We start from the raw sequence: 10,558 nt of genomic DNA on the forward strand, positions 1-10,558 counted from the left end.
AAGCCTTGAAAGTTCCAACTGTCCCAGTTTTTTGAGGGGGTAATCCAGATTTCCTTTGTGTGAAAGAATGCTCTCTGCTTTTTTTCTCCTGAATGACTTGGCTCTAATTGTAGGATTATGTCTCATTTTTAAGATTATGACTCCACATGTGTTGTGTATATTTAGACAGGACCAAATTTTCAAACTCTTTGCTGTGGTGAATATAAGAAGACGAATAGCCCCAAACCCCTGGGGGAGAATTTTTCATATGGCGGGCAGAGATGGGCACGGAGCCGATTGCTGTCTGCGATTAGCTGCGCGTCGCCATTTCACGCGGGCAGACAAACTAAGGCTCGGTCAGCGTAATGTGCGGCCGGTAGTGCTCAGCGCTACCTGTGCGGGCCAGGGGAGGAGAGAGAGTCAGGGCCTGCACTTTTTCACGCATGCGCACAGAAGAGTGCAGCAATCTCCCTGAGGCACGGAGAGATTGAATAGATTATAAAACATTTCAATAAATGAAGTAAAAATTTATTTAAACATGTCCCCTCACCTGACAGTGTCACATGAGTTGGGACATGTTTGTGAAGTGGGGAAAATTTATTTATTTATTTTCTAAAAGCTTCAGGAAGCTTCATCCCGCCTGTGGATGAGGTTTCCTGAAAAAATGCAAAGGCTGCTTGGTCTTTTCGGCTGCCCATCAGCAGCGTTCTCAACTAGTTTAATTACTTTAACGGCCTTGATAGGCAATTGACATTTCAGCGGGTGTGCAGCCGCCTTCCAGCGCGCGCCCGCCCAATGAAATATTGAGATAATGCGCGATGATGTCGGGACGCACGCCCAACGTCACCGCCCGTCGTTTTATGCATCGGCATGTCAGGCCCACCCCCGCACGCCGACCAGAACATTCAGCCCCTGGGCTCTGGTGGGGGGGGGTTGAGAGCCCTGCTTGGTCCACAGGCATCCGAAGATGGGAATGGGATGGTATCGCACTGACACTCGGCTCAGAGTAGCTGCAAGCTGATGTGTTCTTGCAGGCGTAACCTGCACATTCCGGCCACAGGAGTGACCCAGTCCTGGGATTTGGGGTGAGGCCTCTGGCTTGGAGCTAGGCTGGACATGGGGGTTCCGCTTGTGCGGCTGGTGTGAACATTTCCCCAGGAATTTCAAGCCCAAAGTTTTGGAAGTTCATTTACTGGGCGTTGATAAATTTACTGCTGATGTAGCCCCTTGGATGGTTGCGTTCAAAAGGCAAGCCCCTTTGAATCATTCAGTCTTTATCAGTGTTAACATTATCTGTGCTTAATTGGCACCATTCACCATTATCTGCCTTCTGATCTCAATCAATAAAAGGTGCCTGACGAGAGGAACAGAGAGTTGCACAAATATTCCTGACAAAAAAAATAAATAAATTATTTGTGGAAAAAAATGTTGTCCACTTAACATGCAGGAAGTAACTTTATTTGAAAGCCTTTAACACACACTGCCACTTCTATCACTTTATTTTTAATGACCTTTCTTCGGCAATGCAGGTTAAGTGTGAGAAGCAATAGGGTTTAAGGGTGACCCAACACAGACCTGCTGTCGTAAAATCTGTTTGCTCCCTTTCTGCACATTGTCCACTGATCCTTTCTCATTGACCTTTTACTCCAGAGGTTTTACGTGCAGGAAGTAGCTGAGAGTGTTAATTATGATTGATTTGCTGTGGTCTTCAGATGACTGTTTATATCATTCCGTGTTACGGGCGTGTCCTTAATGACCTTTCTCAGACCACTGCGTGCAGGGAGGAAAAATCCATAAGCTTCCCAAAAGAACCACAAAGAAATAAGAGGGAGAAGCACAGTGAAGGTTCAAATCTTACTGATTATCACACAAAATCACCGGCCAACCGTTACCTATTGGGTATTAAAATTTCGTTTTGCAATTCTTACCTTGACGCATAGAAGTGACATTAAATTTCGCCATTCTGCCTGAGGTTGATTAAATTGATTCAGTGTGCACTCTGTTTCCAAGATACTGAAGTTTAAAACGACTTGGGGAAAGGTTCAGAAATCTGGAACCATTGTCATCATAAATTTGTGTTAACGAACAATTGTTTCCGTAATGTGACATTTTACGCAGCATTAGTTTTTTTGAGTGGGGGTTTTGGGGGAGGGGGAGGGATTAGTATTTTGAGTAACCATTTGGGCCTCATACTCACGCAGGGAGGCCTTGACTGGGATTACCGTCAATGATGCCTGTGACCAGCTGATGGAAGCTGGTACGGAGATCGTTAACTGTTTTGGTTTTCTCCTCGTGCCGACGGCAGGTTTGGCAGGCGTCCCACGGCACATGGCTGGTCGACAAGCTTGACCAAGATGGAGGAATACAACAACAGCTTATATTTGTAAAGCGCCTTTAATGTAATAAGGCATCACAAGGTGCACAGGAGCTTTAGGAGGTAAAGTGCGACACCAAGCCACATATGGGAATTTTCTCATTGGGCGGGTGCATGCCCGACCTGAACGGGCGTAAAATGATGCGCGATATGGCGTCGGGCGAGCGTCCCGACGTCATCGTGCACTTGCGCGACATTTCGGTCGGTGGGCACGTGCTGGAGTCAGCAGCGCGCCTGCCGACAATTGACAGGCCTATTAAGGCCATTAAAGTCCCAAGTGAATTAAATTTTTCGCTGCCTGTCCAACCTTACAGTCGGCGGGCAGGCGAAGAGGTCAACCGGCCTATTAGGAAACCTCATCCACTGGCGGAATGGGGTTTCTAACAGCTATTAAAAATTAAGCAAAAATTTAAACATTTCATTAATAACATGTCTCTGCATATGTGACAGGGTCACACGGGCTGACATGTTTTTTAACAATGTAAAATTCTTTATTTTTAATTCTTAAAATCTTCTGCGCGCGCATGCGCCAAGTTCCCCTACTCCGACCCCCACCAACACAGGCAGCGCTGAGCGCTGCAGCACGCTGGGCGGGCCTTAACTGGCCCACCAGTGTGAAATCGTGGCCGGGCCCCAATCGCCGGTGGCAGTCGCCTTCCCAACCGCTCCCGCCTGCCCCCGCCGAGCCCACCCAATGAGGGCAAAATCCTGGTCAGGAAGATATTAGGTCAGATGACCATAAGCTTGGTCAAAGAGATGGATTTTAAGGAGTACCCTAAAGGATGAAAATGAGACAGAGGGGTGGAGAGGTGAAGGGAGGGTGTTCAAGAGATTGAGGCCGAGGCAGCTGGAGGCCCCGGTCACAAACGGTGGGGCGATTAAAATCGGGGATTGTCAAGAGGCTAAAATTAGATGAACACAGATATCTCAGAGAGTTGTGGGGCCGGGGGAGCTTACAGAGATAGGGAGGGGCAAGGCCCTGGAGGGGTTTGAAAACAAGGATGAGAATTTTAAAATCAAGACATTGCTTGACTGGGACCCAACTTGGGTCAGCAAATTTTGCATATTAAGACTGGGGCAGCAGAGTTTGGATGACCTCAAGTATATGGTAGAATGTGGAAGACCAGTCAGGAATGCATTGGAATAGTTGAGTCTAGGGGTAACAAAGGCATGAATGAAGGTTTCAGCAGGTGAAGAGTTTAGACAGGATTGAAGTCAGATCATATTACAGAGGTGGAAATAAGTGGCCTTAGCAATGGCGTGAATATGTGGTCAAAAGTTCATCTCGGTCAAATATGACACCCAAACTTGCAAACATACTAGTTTAGCCGACTGGGAGAGGGTTGGAGTTGGTAGCTAGCGAACAGAGTTTGGAGCAGAGACTAAAAACATCGGCTTCAGTTTTCCCAATAGTTAATATGGAGGAAAGTTTTGCAAATCCAGATGTCGGATAAGCAGCCTGACAATTTAGTGACAGTGCAAGAGTCGAGAGAGGTGGTGGTGAGGTAGAGCAGAATGTCATCCGTGTACATGTGAAAACTTGTGCCTCTGGTTGATATCGCTGAGGGGCAGCAAGCAGACCCGAAACGTCGACTCTTTTCTTCTCCACCGATGCTGCCAGACCTGCTGAGTTTTTCCAGGTAATTCTGTTTTTGTGACGAGAAAAGGACCTAATCATGTAACTTGAAGGGGAAATCATTGAGGCAGACTTCCAAGAAGGTCTGCTGGATAGAAATTCAAGAGGGAGAAAACCTTCCTTCACAAAAAGGCTACTCTGCCTGAAATAAAAACAGAAAATATTGGAAATGCTCAGCAGGTCAGGCAGCAACTGTGGAGAGAGAAAGAGGGTTAATATTTCAGGTGGATGACCCTTGATCAGAACTGACCTCTGGCTAAGATAAGTTGACTCAAAGCAAATAGCCACTGATTCTAAATAGCTCGATGTGAAATCCAGGCATTGTGGAAGCCTAACTCCCCTTGGACTTGATTTCCTGACCAAACAGAAGTGATTTTTGGAGGGAAAATTCTGCAGGCCAGGTGCCAATGCCCAAATTCCTGATAAGTTCTCCCAATGAGCAAAACCAGTCATAAAATTTACCCATTCTGAAAGAAAAATGTTTGTCATTGGTAATGCATTGATGGGAGTAATCAAGAAAGTGACAACTCCTACAGATTGGATGAGCAGCATGGTAGCAATGGAAAAACCTCTAAAGCTGAGAGTGTGCATGATCTAAAAGATCTCAGTAAAGCTTTGAAGAAATCTCACTACCACATGCCAACCATTGAAGAAAGTTTGCCGCAACTTGCCCAGTCAAAGGTCTTTGCCACCCCACATGCGAAGGATACCGGAAGTGAAGTTGGATGAAAGCATCAGTTTTCTGACTATGTTCTGGATGCCATTTGGGAGGTACAGATGGTTGGGCATGCCGTTTGGCATTTCTACTGCTCCGGAGGAGTATCAATACCGGCAGCATGAGATAGTCAATGATCTTCCAGGAGTGGATGTGATCATGGATGATCTGCTAGTCAATGGATGTGAGATGCGATGGAAGAAGCGATCGCTGACCATGGTCAGAATCTAGTGAGACAGCTTGAAAGAGATTGCCAGATGAACCTGAAGCTGAATAAGAAGAAACTGCTATTGAACAATTCCAGTGTACATCAACTTCCTGAAGATGAATCTCATTCCTCTAACAATGTAATAGTTGGGTGTTTACATCTTTATCTCCTCCGCATCAACAGCACAGTGACAATTCTATTTATTGAGGTTCTTCAAAAACACTTTTTCATGTTTCTCACTAAGCTAACTTTGATGGATTTGATTCTGCCATTAGACCACCTAATACGTCATCCCTGACTTGACCATCCCCTCTCACCTCACAGAAATTTCCACATTTCATCCATTGCTAGGAATATTGCTCCAAGAAACTCAGCTCCCTCTGTTGTGTCCACCGTTTTTAACAATTCAGCTCTTAACGCAGCCTTAATTCCATTTAAGACCGGAGTTGCCTGGGGATGTTCTCTCTCAAACAACTGGGCAGTTTGCGGGAAAAACCTTGTCCTCTGATATGGATTCCATCTCTCACCTCAAGCTTGCAAACGCTTTACTTTCTCCATGAGCATCTCTTGTCTCTCCCTATTTCATTGACACTACAGTGGTCAGTTCAAATCTGAATTGTCCTCTCTTCCTCCTCATAACCTGTAATTATCCTGCCCTACATACACTCTTCTTCTTTCTATATTTTCACTGTCTTGAACTCAAAGTTCATAGCACATCGCCCTACTAATTCTTTCCTCAGTACCTAATCCCTCTCTCGCTCCTCTCAACATTATGAAACTTGGCTTTGCATCTCATTTACCTGTTGTACGATGATTGCATCAAGTAGTTGTATTCCTTACTGAAATGAGTTCCTATTGGTGGAGATATATAGTTTATATAAAATAGAGGAGATCTTTTGGCACCTATAGCAGGAACTGACTCGCTATGTCCTGTGTAATTTGGGCTATACTCTCTAGAGCTTAGAAAGATGAAAGGCGATCTCATTGAAAGATTCTGAAGGGGCTTGACGGGATAAACACTGAGAGGCAGTGTCCTCTGGCTGGGGAATCTGGAACACAGAGGCACGGTGTCAGAATAAGGTCAATCATTTAGGACTGAGATGAGGAGAAATTTCTTCACTCAAAGGATTGTGAATGTTTGGAATTGGGCGTGAAATACTCTCTCACTGAGCACATTCAAGATTGAAATCAGTAGATTTTTGATTTTTCTGGAAATCAAGGGATAAGGGGAGCAAGCAGGAAAGCGGAGTTGAGGTAGAAGACCATGATTGAGCAGCCTCGAGAGGCCAAATGGTCTACATCATATTTCTAATGTTCTTATCTCTGTGACATTTTGAAGGGCCCAGGAAAAATCCAATGAGCATGCCATTTGTTTATCATATATGGCGGAATGATATCATTCATATGACTCCGTCACAAGCATAACATGTCATAATGACAAACCAAACAAAGCCATGTGTTTAGTTGTGAAGGCAGATCTGGTCAAATTGGGAGCAAGATGCAAATTCAAGAGGAATTTGTTTTGCACAAACTATAAACGAAATGTGGAACCTGATACCAGGAAAGGTCACGAATCAAACATCATAAATTGCTTCGAGGGCCTTCACATGGACTCCTAGAGAGAAGAAAGAATTTATAAGGATATGAGGAGAAGGTAAGTAGGTGGGAATCAAACAAATGGAACACTTAGGCCTAATGTCCTATTCCAGCTCCCAAAGCATCTCATGCGCTAAAAGTCTATGTATAATCACATAACATAAAGAAAGATTAGCATTTATATGGCGCCTATCATGATCACGGCATTTCCCAAAATATTTTACAGCCAATTAGGTACTTTTGAAGTATATTCATTGTTATAATGTAGGAATATAACATTGTGCACAGCAAGCTCCCATAAACAGCAAGGCGATAACGACCCCAGACAATATGTTTTTGTGATATTAATTGAGAGAGAAATATTGGACAGGACACCAAGGATAACTTCCCTGCTGTTCTTCAAAATAGTGCCAGGAGATCTTTTATGGGCGCCTGAGAGGGCTAATGTCTCATCCAAAAATCACAATTGAGAAATAATTTTTAAATTTTAAGAAATGTTATGAGTTGTACACACAACCTAGAATAGAAAAGTTCCAGTCATTCTTGAAATTCATGGATCAACCTGGCATTTCCCAAGCTATTTTGCATTCTGATCCTAAAGCCAAATTCTGAACCAAAGAAGGGATAATAGTGCATGGCAGCAGAGTCGAAAGCAGGAGAGACAGCACTCACAGTTGCATTGAGAGAGGGATGTTGCGGTGCAGGATCCTCAGGTGGGTGTTTGCCGCCGACCTCACTGTCTCCAGAGGCGGGGTCCACATCCTCATCAGTCAGCACAATGGCACGCTCCTCAAAGTGAGTGAGGGGCCTAATGTGGACCATTCCAACCCCTGGTCTGAGACCGCTCCCTGCTGATGTGAGCCAGCTTCTCCTGCTTGAAAACAGATGGAAAAAAGTGTGAGCTGGACACGTGGCACTGTGTGGAATGTTTGTGCGGTGAGCTGAGCCATGGACTGGATGAGGACGTGAGCTCAAGAGGATATGAGCCTGATGGAGATTTGAGGGGAAGTGTGAGAGTTAGCAATGTTGTCCCTTAAGGTGTGAAATCCCTGTAGGTGTGTGATGGGTTTGTGAGTGTGTGAATTGAAAGTGATAATAGTGAGTTACCCTGGTGGAACGGGTGAGACCATTCATCCTGTAGCAGCACTGGGTGGCTGTCCTCTTTTGCAGGGCATTGACGCTGACCACCGCTGCCACTACCTGCCATGTTCGATTGGTGATGCCTCTGCCTGTCCTGTGGCCACAGCAGGGGTAGAGGACATCGCAGCGGGCCTCCACGGCATCCAAAAGGCGTTCTAGTGACGCGTCATTAAATCTGGGGGCTGCAGTCTTTTTGCCTTTCGTGGACATCTTCCCTGCAGTAGACCTGGCTGGAAGCACTGAGATGTGTGCGCGCGTGGCTGGACTTTAAATATGGCGCCTGGAGTGACGAAGCAGCGAGGTGATGGCGTGGCGGGTGAATGAGAGCCCTCCCGCTATGGAAACAGCGTGCTTCCCGGGAACGCATAGCTAATATGGCGGGACAACACGGCATGAAAAGCCACCATTGCAGCCGGCCCCACTACCGCACTTGGTGCAAATCTGGGACGATTCCACCCTGAAGCGCAGGTATGAAAAGTGCTGAACTCCCTGTAAATTCCCCCAAGTTATATTGAGCAAACTGTCAGGAGTGTTAACAATCAGGTGCTCAAATGGGATTTAGAATGTGGAGAATGACTGGAGGTTGTCTATATTCCAATTTCATCAATCCATGAACTCGCTTACCTTAAAGCCGTAGGAAAAAGACTCTCTTGGATTTAATATTCACAGAATCGTAAAGTCACAGAACGGTTACAGCACAGAAGGAGGCCATTCGGCCCGTCGTGTTGATTCGGCTCTCCGCAAGGGCAAGTCAACTGTTCCCGCTCCCTCACGGAACCCACAATTGGGCCTCGGGCACTCGCTGTGTAAAGATGTTTTTCCTCCCGTTGCTTTGCTTCTTTTGCCAGTCATTTGATACCGGGTGTCCTCAGGTCCTTGACCCTCCCGCCAGTGGGAACAGATTCACTCTATCTGTCCAAACCCCTCAGGATTTTTCAATATCAAGGCAAGATGCTCAGTTAATTTGAAATGACAACGAAAGGGACAATTTTGTGTTACTCCCTCTTTGATGTTCTTCTGTTTAGCCTGGGGCATGGGTTAGTCTTCCAGGGACCTGTAATGATCTATATTTCTTTTTGTTGGGTTTGTAACAGAAGGTTAACAGGTATGTAAACCAACGGTAACTCTCTTTAACTTTGATGCAAATGAGGAGAGAATTTCTGTGGAACAGTGGATAGATGCTTTCATGTGACACTTTCCAATCAACTGAATGGCACAAAGTAATTTTTAAAGATTTGCTGCTGTGCACACAAAATAAAGCAGCCTGTGAATGACATTTATTAAAGGGCATGTAACTATTTAAGTGACAGCTTCCAAGTCTGATCTCTTTGTAATCAAGACTTTTATTTTTACTGACAATGCATCGAGATTTAACCATTTATTAATAGAACATTCTCTGAGGGGACTATTTGCATTTTAATGCTTATTTGCTGGAGTGGATTTCAGCCTTGTTATTTGAAGGTATCAATTCAGTCAGTTTGGTTATATAGTATTGTCACACTATGAATGGTGCACACTTGTCTAATCCCCATTTTAGATGTGATTAAAAAAAAACAAACACATTCAAAAACAGTGATCCCCAGGGATCTGTACTGGCGCCTCAGCCCTTCACTATATTTATCAATGGCTTAGTTGGAGGAATATCGAGAGCTGTATATCCCAGTTCGCTGATGACACTTTAGTTAGTGCAGCACAGTAACTCCTGTTGTAGCTAGGTAATTAGCCATAGTTCACGAGGAGCCCTAGGCATCTCTCTCCATTAGAGAGAGACAATTGCTAATGTAGCTTGAGGGGCACCACTCCACATCAAGCAGGCGAGAGGCAGGTCACAAGTCTACCTCAGCCGGCTTGCGAATTGAATCTGTGCTGTTGGCATTAGCCTGAACCACCTACTGGCCATCTAGCCAACTGAACTAACTGGCCCCTAATTCCTGTTGTATGGAAGCAGAAAGTCCCAAAGGGACGTTGATAGATTAAGTGAGTGGACAAAACAGAATGGGTTCAATGTGGGGGGAGTGTGAAGTCATCCAGTTTGGAGCCAAGAAATAATTTCTAATTGAAAAGAAGCTCGGAGCTGTGGAGCAGCAGAGAGACTTGGGGGTCCATGTACAGAAATCACCAAAACTCGTGGACTGGTAGGGAAAAATAATCATAAAGGTTAATGGAATCTTAGCCTTCATCTCAAGGAGGCTGGGATACAAAAGGGTGGAAGTTGCGTACAGAGTTACCTAGAAAGTACAGCTTAGAAACAGGCCATTCAACCCAAGCTACAGTTGTATTGAGCTCTAGTTAGACTGCATCTGAAGTATTGAGTGCTGCACACAGAACCTCAGGAAGGATATGTTGACCTCAGAGGGGGCACAAGACAAATTCAGCAGAATGATACCAATGTTAAAATGGGTTAAATTACGAGGACAGTAATGTCGACCAGTGTAGAATATTAAGGGGTGATCTAATTAAGGTTTTTGGACGGTAAAAAGGTTTGGTAAGGTAGCTAGAGAAAAACTATTTTTTTTGTTGGGAATTCCAGAAAGAAAGGGGACGTAACCTCAAAATCAGAGCTAAGCCATTCAGCGGTGCATATATTAGGAAGCACTTCACACACAATGGATAGTGGAAACGTGAAACTCTCCCTCAATTCTAAATTGTAGAAATGCGATTGATAGATTGATAGATTTAGCCAAGGGCCATGGAAACAAGTCAGGGATATGTAGTTAGGATAGAGATCAGCCATATTCTAATTGAATGGTGGAATAAGCTTAATGGGCTGAATGGCCTCTTTCGGTTCCTATATGTTCCTTAAAAGAATGCGCGCAGTGATAAACATGTCTACAGATAGTTCCAATGCAACATGCATTTACGCAGACTAATATAGCAAACTGTCTGGGTTGTATTATGGGTTTGACAGTG

The sequence above is a fragment of the Cetorhinus maximus genome, chromosome 4, assembly GCF_964194155.1.
Source record: "Cetorhinus maximus chromosome 4, sCetMax3.hap1.1, whole genome shotgun sequence".
NCBI classification, from domain to species: domain Eukaryota; kingdom Metazoa; phylum Chordata; class Chondrichthyes; order Lamniformes; family Cetorhinidae; genus Cetorhinus; species Cetorhinus maximus.